Source organism: Jaculus jaculus, chromosome 4 (assembly GCF_020740685.1).
Source record: "Jaculus jaculus isolate mJacJac1 chromosome 4, mJacJac1.mat.Y.cur, whole genome shotgun sequence".
In the NCBI taxonomy this organism is placed as follows: domain Eukaryota; kingdom Metazoa; phylum Chordata; class Mammalia; order Rodentia; family Dipodidae; genus Jaculus; species Jaculus jaculus.
In genome coordinates this window covers 145,833,750-145,852,352 of record NC_059105.1, presented here as the reverse complement: position 1 = coordinate 145,852,352, position 18,603 = coordinate 145,833,750, and the positions used below count along the sequence as shown (strand labels likewise).

The window sequence follows — 18,603 nt, the reverse complement described above, 5'->3', positions numbered from 1 at the left end:
AAAGCCAGATCAGAAAAATGGACTCATTCATTTGCAACTTTTAGGAAACCCAGCTTACCAATAAAGGTAGACACCACCTTAGGGTGAATGGATGGGAAAAAATATTCTAATAAAATGTAAATAAAAACAAGTAGGTGTGTCCATAATAATATTGGACAAAATACTTTAAACCAAAAATATCTACAGCAACTTCATATTCATTAAGGAAAAATACAAGAGGATATTACAATCATAAACCTATATGTGTCAAACACAGGTACACCAAATTTTATAAAGCAAAATCTATTAGACAACAAAGCAGAAATAACTCCCAATACAATAATACAAAATAATACAAAAGAGACTTTAGTACCCTACTATCATCAATAGGCAGATCACCTAAGAAGAAAATAAAGTGAGAAATAAGGGAGTTAAACAATATCATAGATCAATTTGACTTAATCAACATCCACAGATGCACATTCTTTTCAGCAGCTGATAGAACCTTCTCTAACATAGATCATATATTTGACCATAAAAGATGTCGCCACAAATTCAGGAAAAGTAGAATGCTGTTTCTGAAGGTTCCACAGAATTTGTGCTTGTCAATTCCATCTCTGACAATGAGCATCATCTTTCTGTGCACTCTTCAGAGTCTGACAGAGCTTTGCTTTATATAGCACGGCTCCATAGCACCGAGATGGCATTTGCAAATATATTTGCATTATATCTGACCACAGTTCGGTAACTGGAAAGCAACAAGAAACAACAGAAACCACACCCTTTCTTCTGCAGTGTTCCCTGAGCCTTCAAGAGTGTGTTATAAATCTCCTTCAGTGTTGTGCTCTCTCCAGTGCCTGACTTTCTGGTTTGATGAGTTTAGAATCTTCTCAGTGTCACTCACCATCGCCCTGGGTGAGGAGTGGTAAATCTTGGGTCTCAAACCCCTCCACAGAGAGCTGTTTGTCAGGGAGATCCATGAGATCCCCAAAATGATGCAGGCTATTGCCAAAGCATTTGGTTTCCTATCAGTTACAAGGCAAGACTTGCTGAGGACACCACAGCCTGCTGTGCTTGGTGAAGACAGTAGTTTGAGATGTGATATCCTCAATCTCAGAGAATGTCTGAGGCCTTCAGGACCCCACAGTGAATTCCAATAGCTCACCGAGGGCCCTCAGTGGAATGGCAGTAGCAGGAGGTGATATAGGAGTATGACCTTTAAAAAATATTAAAATGTAATTTTAAAAGATATAATTTTTCCCAGCAGAGTTGTGGATCTGTGCACACGTATCTTCTGGGACAATATTAGATTTGAAAGATCCATTATTTTTCACCTTACTCCTGTTGCCCAAATCCTTAACTGTTTGAGTTCTCTCATATTGTGAGTGCAGGAGGGTTCAAATATCAGTACATTTTAGGTTTTCCATTAATATAGGAACTGTGCAACCTTGCCATGTCAAACAATGATGCTCCTAAAATTTCTCTACTGCCACCCTTCCTCTAGCCCCATCCCTGTGCAGATGAGTTTTAGTTGTTGCTTGGTATCCATGGGGGATTTGTTCCAGGGCCTAGAATGGATACCAAACTCAGTGAATATTCAAATTCCTTGTAGGAAGTGGTGTAGGGCTTGTGAATAACCTATTCATCTCTTGTTGCATACTTAAGACCATCTCTAAATTTCTTATAAGACCTAATTCAATATAAATGGTATGTAAGTGATTGTTACACTGTAAATTATTTACTGAATAATGGTGAGGGGGAAAGTCTGTGCATGTATAGTACAAACACACTCCCCCCATCACGTATTGTTGATTCATGGCTTGTTGAATCCCACAATCCAACTGTTTTGATGTTACTATCATAAACTCTCTGGTGTTTATGTTTACCTGTATCAGTAATGGCAATAACAGGAGGAAAAAAAAAACCACCTATAACTTTGTCTGATGTATTAGTAGAGCATTTTATAGTTTTCTGTCATGTTTTCAGAGGGTTGGTTTACATGATAGCCAGTGTCTATCTTTAAGAATTTTTCAAATGAGAAGCAAATAATTTGTGCAGTATTCCAAGAGTTATTCTGCATTTGTGGATTTCTTTAGTGCAGCCAAGACTAAATCACAAGAACTCTTGCTTTTTTGATCCTTGTTAATGGTGTCTTTTAAGGATTCTAGAAAAGCAGAGTGCTGTTTCTGAAGGTTCCACAGAATTTGTGCTTGTCAATTCCATCTCTGACAATGAGCATCATCTTTCTGTGCACTCTTCAGAGTCTGACAGAGCTTTGCTTTATATAGCACGACTCCATAGCACTGAGGTGGTATTTGCAAAGCCAATGAGTGATGAAAACTGTGACACACATTTGAAGCACGCTAGTAATCCTACCATTTGGCTTACTTAACTTCTTAAATTTCATCCTCTCTTATGCCACGTGGAGGAACAGTACTAGAAAGATTGGCATCAGTGGAGGTCAGGTCAAGTCCCAGCCACGCACCTCATTTGTAACCCTTTGCAGTCTGCAGCACGCTGCCAGCAGAACTGCTCTGTTCATATTTAGAGCAGCAACAAAAGACCAGAGCTCTCGGTGATGGACCTAGTATAGCATTCCCAACTGGAAGAGTATGGAAGACTCATAAATAATATGTTGTAAGCAAAAATTCTTATTGTTGTGGGTAACAATTAACAATGTGAAGAATAGCAATACTACTGCATGATCTTATTTATTGCATATCAATTTTATGTTGCTTACAATTCTGGTTATAACCTTTCAGTCAATCATAGTCAATATCAAGGATTTTTTAAAAAAACTGATTATGTATCATTACACTCCATGAATTGCTTGTCTCATCATTTAGGAACCTAAAACTCTAAGAAAATCATAATGATGTAAGATGATTAAGAACACTGTATTAAATGGAGTAAAGATAACCTCTTTGATAACACTCAAACCAGCAAATTGATATTTTCTCTGGACACTGGGAAATGTAGGAATCAATAAACATAAGAAATCCTTTTTCTGCTGTGTCTTTAATCCTGGCACTCAGGAGGCAGAGGTAGGAGGATCGCCTTGAGTTCGAGGCCACCCTGAGACTACATAGTGAATTCCAGGTCAGCCTGACCTAGAGTGAGACCCTACCTCAAAAAAACAAAAAACAAAATGAAGCAAAACAAAACAAAGCCAAAAAAAAAAAAAACCCACAACAACAACAACAAAGAAATCCTTTTCGATTTATTTTCTATTTTACTATATAAATTCCAATCCATTCCATTTATGGTGCGTATGTATATACAAGTGACTATTTCAAAGCTCAGTTTAACTAAAGGCTCATAACATTCAAACTGGTGTATTTAATGCATGTAAAGTCAGCATTTACAAATAATTTGTGATTAATTTTCTTTTGATATCTAACAAGAGATTTTAAGAGGAAGATGTTACAAGAATTATTATTTCCCTTTTGAACTATTATATGAAAATCAAGGAGGTCCTTATTTTAGACTAAGCTACTGAACTGTGCTCAAATGGACCAAGTATATAATCAAAATGGCATTGCCTAGGCTAAATTCCATATCACTAAACTCACACTAAGCTGTTTAACTGCACTTCTGAGAAATACAGATTAGAAGATGACAGGCCAACTTCATTGGCATGACAATGGAATGCTCCCTGCTTTAATCCTTACACAAAGGTAGGAACTTGCAATAGCCTCATGTCAACTAATCTGTTATTTTCCTAGTGCTCTACCTCCCTATACCTTCTTTGTAAGAAAGTGACTTTGAATCTATATGGTAGTTGTTCTTTTGTATCTACTTTTTTCCAGCCTATTTCTGTCTACAAAATCAAACTCTTCTGATCAATCTAATCAATTTAATGCGCAAAAACATCTATCGGAATACTTCTTCTATTTTATGCAACACATGCTCTATGATTCTTGAATAATTATGCAAATTAAGATTCTTAAACTTGCTGTAATTTTGTCCTTATACAAAACAAAACAGAAGTTTAGAGACTTGACCAAGATGATCCTAATAAGTGGGCTGGGCGGTAACTGTGAAATTTTCATTTGCTAATTACATCAGTTGATGTTTTTAAACCTCATGTCAGCCACTGAGTATGTAGGATTGTAGGCATGCTCTTTCTTTTCAGAGCTCATGTAATAGTGGGGTGGGATTGTGCAGAAATACTTTCACACATGATCTATATACACAAGCAGTATATTCAACAACATATACATGAACAAAAGCTGTAAATTCTCAGTACATCAAGCAAATACTACAGAGCCTCTGGGAAGATTTTGTTTAGGATGTGATGCTGAGATGTTCTAAATTGAGAGATGGGAATGGCACAGTAGTCTAGAGATGAAGTTGGAAATAAAGGAAGCAGATTGTGAAGATTAGGTTGGGGATATTTGACTCCATCACTCTTCTACCTGTTTGCTTTTATCAAACCTTACTGACCTCCAAGGACTGCAGAAATCAAAACAAGAAAATTAACACATTATAAGCAGAGTTTAAATGTCAGAAAAGTCAGGAGAGAACTGTGATAGAAACTAATTGAAGAGCGAATTCAAGAAAATGCTTTTGTAAATTATAATCAAAAGCTGCCAAGCAATAAGATTGGGTGTAATTATTGTTTTGGGGGGAAGGTTACTGGTGATTTTAATAAAAGCAAAGAATGAGATTCCCTATGCCACTCAGTTAAGTAGCCCCCTTGACTAGAATAAGATGCTGACAAATTTGTCCTTTCCTTAATCACATCTTCCTGTCATGATTCAAATTTCCTCAGAGTTCAGTTCTCTGTAAATGGAACTGAAAAATTAATCCAAATTAATGTATTTCGTAACAGTGAATAGAATAACTTATTCTGGGTGAAAACTTGTGTTAAAAAGTCAGAAATAATTACCTAGATAACTTTTGTTGTATATACCAGAAAAATCAGAGACATTTTCACTGATATGTTGCAAACGGGAGAGTAAAATATTAAAGTGGCCACTGTTGTAAGGAAAGCTCCTAGGACATATAATCTGCTTGAGGAAAAACACTTCTTGGTACATGCAGTGGTCAGCAGTTTCTAATTAATTTTGCCTTGGGCATTAAAGTAAGTTAAGGATTTTGACTAGCAAATATCAAATAACAATAGGAATTTACATCCCCCATTACATTATTCCTCTTTCAAAATGTTTCAGTGTCTTTTGGGTAACTTCTTTTCACTATTGATTTGAGTCTAATGCCAAGTATACATATTCACATATATACAGTATCTACATAGCAGGTAATATAATGTGTCATCATTTATAGTAATTAGATAGAAAATGATGGGCAAACTCACATACTTACTAGCTATCTTGGTACTCAGCTACTTTTTTATAGTACATGTCCTAATTCTATCCTACATTTAAGTTGTATTTAGATTTTATTATGCCTCATACCTTTCAATTGAAAACAAAATACAATGAAAAAAATGATTTACTCAAAATGTTCCAAATATTGTTATCTTCATCCTTAAAAATACTGAAAATTTCAAGTTAAATATTTATTGTAAGACAAAAGTTGTTGTTTTTCATGAATTTCTATAATAAATCATTCCTACTTTTTCCAGAATGGTACTGTTGTGGCAAATACCATCAAGTCAGCTTAATGCCTCTTCTACCTCCCTTGATTTCCTTTTCCTTAACCATGGGGGCTACAAAATTGTATGACAATATCATGTCATGAAGACAGTCTCATGTGCCTTGAGCCATAGTTCAAGTTGCCTGCTTGTTTCATTTTGACACTTCAGATACAAAGCTATGGAAATATTGGTACAAACTCCCTCTTAAACTATTCCTGCTATCTAGGTGTACTTCTCAGGCATCTGCAGAGGTATGTAAACATCAGTCATAATCATCACCTCTCTAAACGTTCTCCATCTTCTGACCTCATTACTATTTTCTGAGCAGTGAGGGCAGGAAGAAGGAAATGAGTAATGCAGAAGCTGAAACAAAAATAATTATCTGTAATCTATTTATATGCCAGATACATTCTTATTTTTAATCATTATATGATGTTTGCTAAATCTGATTTTTTAAAACCTTGCCAATAAATATGTTAGGGTTTCATATATGGAAAATGAAAATACTGAGCACACAAAAACAGTGTAGGATGTTGATTTCAAGGGTTTGGGGAAGAAGTATGATTTAGTCAAAGTACACAATATTTCAATGAAACAGAAGCAATATGTTCCAGTGAAGATGATCTTTGTAGCATATTATAAACTTGAAACTTCTTACCATGAACATATGTTATTTAGCATATGTTCATTATCATATGTTGTGGAATGGCTAACTAAAGCTAATTAACATATGATACACATGTTGAAAACCCCAAATATGCAATTAAAAAATTTTTTTTTCAAGGTAGGGTCTCACTCTACCTTAGGCTGACCTGGAATTCACTATGTAGTCTCAGGGTGGCCTCGAACTCATGGCAATCCTCCTACCTCTGCCTCCCGAGTGCTGGGATTAAAGGCATGCATCACCACGCCTGGCCCAGCAATTAAAATATTTTTAATTATTTATTTGCAAGCAGAGTAAGAGTTGGGGAGAAGGGGAATGGCTATGGCAGGGCCTCATCACGGCAAACAAACTCCAGATGCATATGTTACTTTGCGCATCTGGTTTTATGTAGGTACTGGGGAATTGAACCCAGTCCATCAGGTTTTGCAAGCAAGTGCCTTTAACTTCCAAGCCATCTCTCCAGTCCTAAATATGCACATTTTAATTTCCATTTAAACACAAATAAATAACAGTTTACTAAATTAGAGAATTTTGCTAAAATCTTACAGTAAGTGATGGTGCCATGTGTTTCTGATTCTATGATTGCAATCTCTGGAATTCACTACGGACATTCATGGTGGCCTCAAACTCACGGCAGTCCTCATACCTCTGCTTCCCAAGTGCTGGGGTTAAAGGAGTGCACTACCACACCTGGCTGCAATATTTTAAATATAATACTGATACCACATTATCACACTGTGTTAGTGATGTTAAGTGTGAAACTATATCAGCAAGCACAAGATACCCTTCACTTGCATGGACTAGATTTCATGCAATTGGGCAGCCACTTTTAAAAGCACAGAAAAGGTTACAGCCCTGACTTTCTGGAACTATCACTGGCTCATGAGTTACTGGCAATCTTCCTGACTCTGCTCAGCCACTTGACATTGATGGCTTGAAGCTGATTGTGTTAAGACTATTTATGATATGAAGGGTGGCACATTCAACAAATCACAGTTCTTCCTTTCCTTCCCTTAGCTGCTTGCTATACATTTTCAAGAAAACCAAGGCTTTTTAAAAATTTTGTTTTTCACCTTTTTTAATATTTTATTTTTATTTACTGATTTGACAGAGAGAAAGAGGGAGAAAGAGGTCGGGGACAGAAAGAGAGAAGGGGGAGAATGGGCATGCCAGGGCTCCAGTCACTGCAGATGAACTTTACACACATGAACCCCCTTGTGCATCTGGCTTACGTGGGTCCTAGGGAATAGAACCTGGGTCCTTTGGCTTTGCAGAAAAATGCCTTAACTGATAAGCAATCCTTCCAGCCCAAGGTTTTAAAAATATCTTTTTAGAATATTAACATTGTCCTTTGCATAGTTCTCAGAACTAAGTTTCATCTATTGGCATTTGAAACGTCATTGTCACATCTTCTATGTTTCAAAGACACCTCACAATTTAAAAAATAAGTCCCATCAATTTCCCTTCCCCTACTTTATTCATAAGTTTCTCACCTACCTGTGTAAAATTATGATTTCCATTTATAATTGTGCCAGGAACTACTGTATTAAAAGCAGTTTAGGGCTGGGAGTGGTGGCTCACACCTTTTTAATCCCAGCACTTGGGAGGCAGAGGTAGGAGGATCTCTGTGAGTTTGAGGCTACCCTAAGACTAATGGTAAATTCCAGGTCAGCCTGGACTAGAGTGAAACCCTACCTTGAAAACCAAAAAGAAAACCAAAAACAAACAAACAAAAAAAAACGCCAAGAATTAATCACATCTGATAAATAAAAATGAATTTTGGCCTTATCAAAAGATGATTAAAAATTAAATTATATTAAAAAAATTTAAAGTTGAAACTTTAAAAAATGCAAATAGATTAAGAAATAAAAATAAAAGATGATTAAAATAAATAAGATCACCAAAGTAAGAATATGAATAAATATTCAACTGATTGTGTGATGGGGAAATACAGACTTAGTGTTCCATGAAATCAAAACTAAATGAAAGTAAAAACAGTGAAATGTTAAATGGCACAAAATTTAAACTTAGATCCCATCACTGTTTATCATGGGACAAATTCAACAAATGGGAAACATTGTTACATGCAATGGTCAAAGTCTGGGAACATGTATGTGCATTCTAATATAAGCTAAAAGCACTGCCTGAGAGTTCAAAGTAGAGAAATTAAAACTATTATAAAAATTAATGAAATTCAACCTTAAAAGCAATCAAATGAAAAAAGTATCAATATCAACCATATTGAAATACATAATTTTGAAATAGGATGATGCATTTATTCTTTTTAAAAAGTTCAGTAAAAATAAAGGAAATAATGATACCAACATATGTTGTATCCATACAAAGTTCTACTTAATAGAAAACAGTAAGTTCGGTAATATATTCTTGGCGGTACTGGGATTAAAAGAAAGACCTTCATGCATACTAGTCAAGTACTTTACCACTGAATTTCTCTCTCCCCTCAGGACCTGAGGTTCAATGAAAGGTTGTAACTATACTTACTGAGAGAATATACCTGGGAGGAAGGAAAATTCACATAGAATTTAGCTTAGTCTTGGTTTTTGAGGTTGGGTCTCACTCTAGTCCAAGTTGACCCAGAATTCACTCTGCATTCTCAGGGTAAACTCATGACAATCCTCCTACCTCTGCCTTCTGAGTGCTGGGATTAAAGGTATGTGCCACCACGCCCAGCCAATTTTTTTTTTCTTTTCCTTTTTGTTTTCGTGTGTGTGTGTGTGCATGTGCATGCACTTGCATGCATGGGCACACACTGGGTACAGGTACGTGGGTGTCTGTGTGCATATGGACTGGAGGACAACCTCAAGTGTTGTTCCTCAGGTGCTGTCCACCATTTATGAGATAGGGTCTGTCACTGCCCTAGGATAAACTGGCTGGCCAGTGAATCCCAGACATCTTCCTGTCTCTACTACCCAAGCACTGGGATTACAAGCATGTACCACCATACTGGGCACTTTTTCAGGGATTCTGCGGATTTGTTGAACTCAGGGCCCCTTGCTTGCAAGGCAAACATTCACCGACTGTGCTATCTCTCCACACCCTTGGCAAATGTCTTTAGGACAAAAATAAAGTTTGTCTGGATTTTAACCTTTGTTAACCCTTAATTTGGAGGTGCTTCCCAGGATTATACAACTTCATTTATTCTAATATCTCAGAGAATTGGTGGTGACAGATTGAACCTAATCAGGAAGGAGCAGATGGATTTGAGAGAAAATGGTGCTTTTATCAAAATAGAAAATCTCCACATCATACAATCCAGATTTAGCTGTAAAAGGTAAGAATAGAGAGCTCCATTGCTTTTATTTCCACCAGAACTATAAAGATTGAAGGGTCCTTGGCTTGTCAAGCACACTTGCCTCCATTCCAAAAAACAGCAAGAAGACGTCTTGAATTAATAGCGCTGTGTTGCAGTGGCTGAACGGCATGATGTGCAGGCAGAATATTGAAATGATCATGCTCCAAACCTGGAATTTATTATGGGAAACATCTAACAAGAGATCTAAAATGACACAACCAACCTATTTACTGTCACATGTCCTATAATGGAGGTGCCCTTGCCTGTAAGCATAACCAGAGAAATCTTTCCTGAAGTCTTTCAGCTATCAGTGCAATACTCAGAAATCAACTTGCAAGGGTAATTAGAAAACAAAGCCATGCTTTGAATATTTTCTAAAATATCACAGATGCTACAAAGTATGAGATCAGAACACAATTATAAAGTATTGAAGGACTATGTATTTGCACATAAACCTTGACAGTTTTGTTGTGCATATACTCGTTTCTACTCATATACTGTCCCAGAGAAACTCATACTTCATCAATTCTCACCCTAAATGTGAAAATACACTAGCATCTTAATTACAAGACAAAATGAGAGAAAAAATTTCAGGTCCACTCTAGTTTAAGATCTTTGGTTAAGGTAGAACATTAGATACTTGAAAAGGATCAGTGATTATTAATAACTCATTTAATTGAGATATTTTTGCTTAACAGTGACATTATTTTCAAATAGGTAGGTAAAGGTAACATGTAACCTAATATTCATTTCAAAAATAGCCGAATAACTACAGCAATGTCAGTTTATAATGTATAGAAAAAATGAAGGCAGTTGAACACCAAAATGGGTTATTGAGTGAGTTTATGTAATTTTCTTCCCTTGAGGCTTTATTATGTAAGAGAAATGGCCATCATTTTTGGCAATGATAGGGGCAGAAGATTATGTTATAAAGCTTCTAGTTTTTTCTTTTAATTTTACAAAAGTTTGTAAAACAGATGTCTTAGAGATAGCCACCCTGAAGAAAGAAAAAGTTTTGAGAGGGTTTCTAGGAAATGAATCACTCCCACCCAAGGGCAGCTGCTACACTATTAATGATGTGACTTGTTTGTTGATATTCCTAAACTGAGTAATTTGAGGGTGGGAGGTATTTCTTTCTGGTGCAATTGTGCTATTCTCTCCACCATTTATTCCCCCGGGTGATCAAAAAGGACTAGTCCTGTCTCACAGCCTCACTGCAGAGAAGAGATATGTAAATAAGAAAAATGTAATCCAAGTACAACATGGGTGTACACTCAAGATCCATAGATAAAGAGAAACATGGCTTAATTTCTACTGAAGGAAGAGGTCTAGGGAGGGAAAATGAAATATGACTAAATTCTGGCAAATGATTGAGAATTTGCCAGATGGAAAAGCAGTGGAGCTAAGTGAAGAGCAGAGGAAACCTAACCTATGAGAGAAACGTAACCACTCCCTGTTGGTAACACCATGGACAGGCAGGAGAAGGTAAAGTGGCTAATGATTTTAAGCACAGGTAAGGATTAATCTTGAAATTAACTCTGGAGCAATATGGGAAAATGACTTATGGGAATGATAAACAATTTAGAGAGGTAAGTTTAAAAAATGTTGAGTCAAGGTCAGACATAATGGTAAATTTGTCAGGAAGGTAGAACAGATTCAAGGGACCCACTGAGATAGATTGACTGACTTGAACTTAGCAATAGAGAATTAAAAAAAGAACCAGGGAATCTCTCTGATGAAATATAGGATGTAAGCACCCTCTTTGAAGAGAGACAGGTGAATCAGCTTGGAGGTCAACGAACTGTCCTTGTATTGATCTGCAGGGGTTTGTAGCTTAATAGGGAGGTTTGCATTAGACACACAGAAGACAGGGCAATTTACCCAAATGCGAGCCGTGTCCCACTGGCACTCAACATGACTGCTTGTCATGGCAGCAAGTGATATGGTTAGAGAGTAGGGAATTTGTCCAATTTTCTTCACTTTAGAATTAACCCCTTGGGAGAATTCCAGTTTGATGAAAACGTGTTCCTTTTAAGCCAGAAAAAAAAAAGTCATATTTAAGCTTAAGACTTTTAGCTGATAGTATCTGGTCAACCTGATCAAAATTAATAGAGTCACCGTTTATTTTTCTTTTTCTAAATAGGTCTTTTCATCACCTCTTAGTCATTGCCAGTAATACATTTTTCCATTGACAACAATGATGAGAATTTTATTTTTATTTATCTTAATATTGAATATTATTCAATTTATGGATAGATTTAAAAAGAGCTAATGAAGTACATAGATTTTTTAAAAAGGACAACATCAAAGCAGTTTGTGTTGACACTTGGGACCTCAACAGTAAAGCTAGGTGTGCAGGTACACTCCTGTGATTGCTACACTCAGGAGGCTTAGGCACAAGGACTGCTGAATTTGAGGCCAGACTACACCACATGGTGAGTTTCAGATTAGTCTGGGCTACAGTGTGAGATCTTGTCCTCTGAAAAAAGAGTCATTGTAGACTGACAATCATCACATTTAAAATAAGAATTCATCATTTTATTTTGAGCAAATGAAATCACAGTAGCTGATGAAATTGTTTTAAAACATTATTAAACAGCAATCAGAATAGTTTATCCAAGTGACTGAGCTTGGGCATATGGGATAGGGAATAAAGGTCAGATCCACATCTGGAAGTTTCTAGAATATGCCACTTTGCCTATTCCTGGCCATGCTATTTCCTCACCTCACTGCTGCCTGGATTGCTATGCCCTACTACTTGTCAGAGGAATCTTTTTTGAAAGAGTTATGCCCTATATAGTATTAATTTTCTCACCACCCCTTGCTATTTCCGTCTATTATTTTAAATTACAAACACTTTCATATTTATATATAAAACTTTGCTTATAATTTTGAATAGGAACCGATGTGCCCATGATTAAGTGTTGCTCATTGGCAGAATGGTTGCCTCGTATGTGTAAGGCTCTGGGTTCACTTGTTAGTGCTGGTATAAAAAATAACAGTCTCCCCTGCCAAATCATCATCTTTCCTACATCATTATGGCCTACCAACAAATTTCCCTCACCATAGGCAACCACAATTATCCCTTGGATTTTAGACAAATTTTCACTTACAGTCTTAGTTTTCTTTGTTAATAAATGATATACATACTATTAAATACAACTTTTCCTTGTTGCTGAATGCACTTTTAATTTATTTTCATTTTAATAAACAGAAAGCTGTCTGAATAATTTTCCCAGTTGGTAATGTTTTATTGAATAGATATATGTAGTATATTTTGCTTACTTCCTACTTGTACATATTTATATTTTATTTCAATTGTTTGCTTAACTCTGAGTATATGTTAATTTACCTAAGTACATCTATATCCATAAGATACATTCTTAGGATCAGAATCACTAAACTTCTGAACGTTGTTCAATGTCTTGGATTCAGTTTTTTATCATTACCTTCATTAACATTTTATTATAAAGAATGTTATGGCTTGATTTTTTTCCCAGACATATGATTTGGATCTTGACTATCTCTCATGTATGGAAGGCTATTGGTAGGTGGTAGAACCTTCAGGAGGTGGGGCATACTAGAAGGAATTAGGGCATTATTGGTTGCCTTTGACAGGGATACTGGGTCCCTACCTCCTTCTGTCTCTCTCTGCTTCCTCATCACCATGAGGTGAGACAGTCTCCTCTTCCATGAGTTCTTGCCATCTATGATGTAATGTGCTGCCACAGGCACAAAGAAACAAAACCAAGTGACCATGGACTGAAGCCTCTGAAAACATAAGTAAAAATAAAGTTTTTTGGGCTGGAGAGATGGCTTAGCAGTTAAGCACTTGCCTGTGAAGCCTAAGGACCCTGGTTCGAGGCTCGGTTCCCCAGGTCCCACGTTAGCCAGATGCACAAGGGGGCACACGCATCTGGAGTTCGTTTGCAGAGGCTGGAAGCCCTGGCAGGCCCATTCACTCTCTCTCCCTCTATCTGTCTTTCTCTCTGTGTCTGTCGCTCTCAAATAAATAAAAAATAAAGAAATAAATAAAGTTTTTCTCCTTTTAAGTTGATTATCTCAGGTATTGTGTCACAGTAATGAAACGTGGACTAATACAAAGATCATCTAAAATTCCAAATAATTATCTGTCCTCCCATTCCTGATCCCTCCATCGGCACTGAACAAAGCTGGTTATCATGTCCTTTTGCTTGAAGTTCTTTAGCCTTTCAGTTTCCATGATTTTGGATTTCTCTCAATTTCACTGACTCCTTTCTTAGTTTCCTTTCTTCTAGCTCCTACTGTCTTCAATTTCCATACTTTGTGTGGCTCTAAGAACTCTTCCCCCAGTTTTTCCCTTTAAATGAGTTGTATTCTGCTCTAAATTTCATTTGTGCACTGGTGACACATATTTTCTCTGCACTATATCCCAACCACCCCTATGATGTCCATAAGTAGATATCGAATACTCTGTTCAAATACTGTCTCTTCCCAGTCTTCCCAAATCACTTGATGATGCTGGTTGGCATTAGTTGCTCTGGCTCATAAGCATTGACATGAACTGCTATTCCTTTTATTCTATCAACAGCCACATCCGATTTCTCATCATCTTGTCATCTCCAAATACATCCAATTCCATCACTTCTCACCACTTTCAGTTACTGTGGCTGGTTGAAGACCAGTTTTAACAACACTCCTACCTTTCTGTCAGCCTTCTTACATACCCTATATTCCAACAGACTGGCTTCACCTCGTAGCAAGAGGATCTTGGTAAAATATTTCCTGCTGTAAATGATTTTATGTCTTCTTATATACATGTAAGTAAAGTGAAATTCCACACCATGAGATAAGAGACCATATGTAATACTGAGAGAAGAAAAACACTGCAGAAGAACTGGGAAAAGTATCAGATCCATTTAGTCCCAGCTCTAGAACCCTCATGGGCACACATGACTGCCCTTAAGGCCCACTTATTAGCCTCCCTCAGTTCTGAAACATCACTTGGTACATTTTCAAGTGAAAGGGTCATTTCTCTTATGGATGCCAGTTTTGAGTTTCTTTACACTTTTAGAACATTACTTATCTTTTTAATTTAAGGTTGACAAAATAAAAAAACAAAAACAAAAAAAAAACACAAAAAAAAACAGAAGAGATTCCATTCAGGGCACTGGGACTATGGTTCTATGTATTTCTAGGTTGAACTCCTACTGATGCTTCTTTAGGGATCCCAGAATCAGGAAGCAACCACTGCATCATTTACTCTGCTTGAAATGTATTCCTTCCATTTATGAAACGAGAATGCTGCCATGAGTTTTAAAATACCATGCCCACCTGGTTTTACATTACCCATTTATTACTGATATACTAGAAAATGCTCTTCAAACACTCCTGAAACTATTTCTGTGGTAGTTAATCAATGTCAAAGGGAACCATATTGATAGAGTAAGAAACTTTGGATTACCTTCTTATTTTTTTATTAAGAAGGCATAATTTTGGAAGTCTGAAGAAAATGCTTCAAATTTTAAATCATAGTAAAACATTTCCTTTAAAAGATGTGCTATTTTAACTAGAAGCTTTGTGGACTTTATAAAAACAATACAATACAATCAAAGAACTTTATGAAACTGCTTGAGCAGAACATTTATTTATTTAAAAGAAATGAAGAAACTGCCTTTGCAGTACTGCTGTTGGTCCTAGCTGTGCATAGAACCTGGCTAATGAGGCAACGGCCCATTATTGCTTCATTCCTCACATGATGCATAAAGGTCTTGGCACACTGTTGGGGTGCTACAACTTCTTGCTGGACCTTTTCTTCACTGGCTCTAATTACCTACTAGACAAGGCATGAACAGATTATCTGTACTCATTAGAGCTAGATGAAAAGTATAACTTTCTCTGACAAAAATAAGAACAATAACTTATTTTGTGTATCTGGCAACTTAGTCCTAAGGTAATACCAGGCAAGTGGAACATTTGTCTTAGAAATAAGTGACTTTGTTCCTTAAAGAACATTCACCCAAACTCGGAATGTCACCTTTGTTACGAAAACAGTGAAAGACAAGTTTCCTGTGGAAACTGACCTTGGAATAGATTTGAATGGGTTGAGGGAGAGACACGAAGTACATTTCCCTTTGAGGTAACTGGGAAATGATGAGTTTGGAGGGGGGAAGGATAGCAGTTGTAAGCCACATGGGAGGTCACAGTCTTCCTCAGTTTCCTTTGGGGATGGACAGCTGAGCCTGGTCTATCTCCCCTAACAAATAAACAACTGGGGCAAATCAAACATAAATTTCAGTAGATTGCTGACCATCAGATTAAATTTCATCTATGTATGTCTAAATGGAAATGGACTGAAACTCATTTTTGCATGTGTATGAGGGTCTTGGTTTTGAGGCTAGTGCCCACTAAAATGTAGTTAAACGGCAACAATTGCATAGCTGCTCCAGAAAGACCAGAGGGGGAATGGCTCGGTTCCCTGCTTACGTCACCTTAAATGCACGCAAATCAGCTGATGTTACAAATCACAGAGGTGCTTGGGAAGTACTTAGGCGCAGGATAAACGAATCTACATGGCACCAGTTTACCTAAGTGCGTGACAGGCCACGTAGTATTTCTTCTCTGTGTCTCAACCAGATGTCATACTTAAAAGACATCCAAACTGCCTGTGTCTATGCATTCTGTCTCCTCGTTCCTCCATCTCATTTCTTAACTTTCTGGCACACAGCTGTGGCCCTCCAGACCAGTTTGGGTGCAGGAACTCTGAAGATGGACCCTCCTTGGCCACCCACTCCAAACCCCCTTTCTTTGCTTAAGTCTGGTCAGTCAAAAGATGCCACCAATCTTACCTCCAAGACCCAGAGCAGTGTAGGTACCCTGTGGCCGCCAGGCGGAGGCTGTGCCTCCCGTTTACCTCATTGATCCGACCCACGGGAAGTTGGAAAACTAAAATGATTTCTTCTTTCCAGCCTCCCTGAGCTTTCGTGGATCTTATCGGTTACCCCCTCCCCGATTCCATGACTCTACTGACCTTCCACAGGGTACCAGGTTCTACCCATCCTAGAGGCTACCTAGGGTGGGAGCGCGGGGAGCCTGCGACCTGAGTGGCTGGAACCGTCACCCGTCGCCCCTGGGGCCAGACCCCTCCCGGCAGCCAGGACCACCTGCTCGCCAAAGTTCGCCCCGGAGAAGCAGAGGTGGCGGGCAACCCGGGATAGGGCGATCTTGAATGGTACGCAGTGTTACCAAAGTGCTGAGGGGGAGGAATGGTCGCCAGACCCCCGCCCCAACCTACCCCCCCCCCCAGGCGGAGCGCAGACCCCGGCCCGGCCGCGCCCCCTTCCCCACCTGCGCGCCAGCCTCGGGGCCACGCGCTCTCCCCGGCTCGCCCCTGCCGCCGCCGCGCACACTCACCCCGGGCGCTCCCCGCCGCAGGCCGTCCGGAGCCTGCAAGGTGCCCCCTGGCCGGCCGGACAGACGGACAGGCCAAGCCTCCGGCTCTCCCCGCTCCAGCCTTGGCCGCTCCGGGGCCGCGAGCCGAACCGACTGCGCGCTGCGGTTTCCGGACGCCAGCCCTCCGGCCAGGCGAGGCGAGCCGACGCCCAGGGCTCTGTGCCCCTAGCACCCCTGAGCTCTGGCGGTCATCCGTTCCTCCAACACCGTCTCCCCGCTTCTTTCACTTTTCCTCTTCCCAGCCTCTTCTTCCATCCGTCTCCTCCCTCCCTCCCCGCGTACTGATGCTCGCAGAAAGGCGGGGGAGGGAGAAAAGTCCCGTCCCTTTAACTTGAGTGATACCTTGGAGATGATGTGCTTATCGAATCTGGAAGTGACGCGAACCACCTTGCTGCGAACATGTTAAAGAAAATGACTTTGTTTTCTTTAACTTTTTATTTTTGTGTTTCCTTCCCTTAGGGATTTTTTTAAAAAATATATTATTTTTCATGGCTCTGGATGGCTAGGAATAAAGTGAGAGCAGGGTGAGGAGAATGGATGGGTGTTTAAGGCATTGTGATTCAGTTATTGGGTGGGCCCAGAAATCTAATTACCCACAGTTTCACAAAAATATGTTTCCTGAAAAAAAAAATAATGGGAATTAGGGGCAAAGGGAGGAGGAAGGTTGACAAGGTACTGAAGTAAAGGTTTCGTCAGTTTTATGCTGACATATCCCAGAAGGTTTATACTAGAGATCTTTTGGGACGCATCTGGATCGATTTTCCTGGATTTGACCTTGAGAGAATATTTGACTTTGCAGTTTGTAGTCTTAAATCTTTCTCCAGTTTAAAGTTTGACAGCTCTCTAAACAGACTTCCATCACCCTTGTGGGACTGCTCCAAATCTATTTGGAATCCGGAGAAGTGCATGCATTTTGGAAGGGAGCAGTTCTCCCGTGTTTGGTCTCCAGTGCTGGGGGAGGTGGGAGCAGGCACCCAGGACTGAGTTCTACCCTGAGCCCCGCTGTGTAGATTTATGTTCCCAGAAAGGAAGCCTGTCCGAGAGATCCTTTCTGCTGCCCCACAACCCAGTGTTTTCTGTGACCTAAAGCGAATGTATACCTTAAATCTTCCTTCAAACCAAGCCCTTGTTTTCCAGTTCATCTTCCTTCTCTGGAGATGCCACCCATGTTCTCTGACTTCATATATTTAAATGAGATGCTGTCTATAAACATAATGCTTGGCGCTTAGTACACAGTAAATGTTCTCTGAATTATGGTTAGTGATTTCAGACCACCATTGACATGTGTTCCACATTTGCATTCCTCACATCTTTCTCACAGCTCAGCTCCCTGTGCCATGACTTGCACAGTCTAATCCTTGTTCCTTTTGAGTACCTGACAAGATAAGTATAGGGCTACTTGTTTAGGAAACAGAGTAAAAATAATTGCAGAGGGACACAAGATTTATAGAACTCATAAAAAAATTTCCCAAGGAGATCATACTGGCCATGTAGATTTTACATCCAACATATTATATAACAAATCTTGGAGGTGAAAGTTGCCATACAAGGTCATATCACCTCAACAAGTGCAAAAAGAGACATCCCCGTAGGAGAGGGGTTACTTGGGAAGAAATG

At 38.8% G+C, this 18,603-nt stretch overlaps 1 protein-coding gene across 1 annotated transcript in view; it reads right to left on the bottom strand.

The window, feature by feature from the left end:
- The window catches only part of Htr1f (5-hydroxytryptamine receptor 1F), a 182,262-nt gene extending 165,215 nt beyond the window's left edge, over positions 1-17,047 (bottom strand). Inside the window, exon 1 of the mRNA XM_045148053.1 lies at positions 16,948-17,047. The gene's annotated coding sequence lies outside the window, so the exon portion shown is untranslated. The remainder of the gene's footprint in view (positions 1-16,947) is intronic.
- Positions 17,048-18,603: the final 1,556 nt, after the last annotated feature.